This window comes from Cariama cristata, unplaced genomic scaffold, assembly GCF_000690535.1.
Source record: "Cariama cristata isolate BGI_N322 unplaced genomic scaffold, ASM69053v1 scaffold23521, whole genome shotgun sequence".
NCBI lineage: Eukaryota > Metazoa > Chordata > Aves > Cariamiformes > Cariamidae > Cariama > Cariama cristata.
The window spans coordinates 3,232-3,706 of record NW_009599167.1 but is presented as its reverse complement, the minus strand read 5'-3'; positions in this window follow the sequence as shown (position 1 = coordinate 3,706).

The window sequence follows — 475 nt, the reverse complement described above, 5'->3', positions numbered from 1 at the left end:
TCTTGTGCATCGCCCTGGCCGGCAGGTCGATTATTTCGGGTTCCTGCCAGCGTGCAGTGCCGGAGCCGGACAGGTAACAGCAAGAAGTGAAAAGAGGAAAAGCAAAAGAGTGATTCATCACTCCGCCCTGCCCCACCTGCAGTCACATGTTGCTTTCACACATTCCCAGCCCTGCCTGCCATTAACTCTTTCGGCTGGTGCCCTCCTCACACCTCTGCCCTGGCCCCAGAGGCACCCGGCAGCGTGTGGGTGCGGGAGGTCGGTGGGCGGCTGGGGAGGGGTTTGGGTGTTTGTCTTAAAAAAAAAGACAAAAAACCTGCTCTCCCCTGAAATCTCCCGGTGTGCTAGCTGGTAAGTCAATGTTTTCCAGGAAAGCATTCGTGGTTAACCCCTCCTGTGCCGAGCGTGAGGACCCCCTGCTAGCGCGGGAGCTCGGAGCCCAGGCGGGTCCTGGGGGGGTAGCACCGGGTCGCAG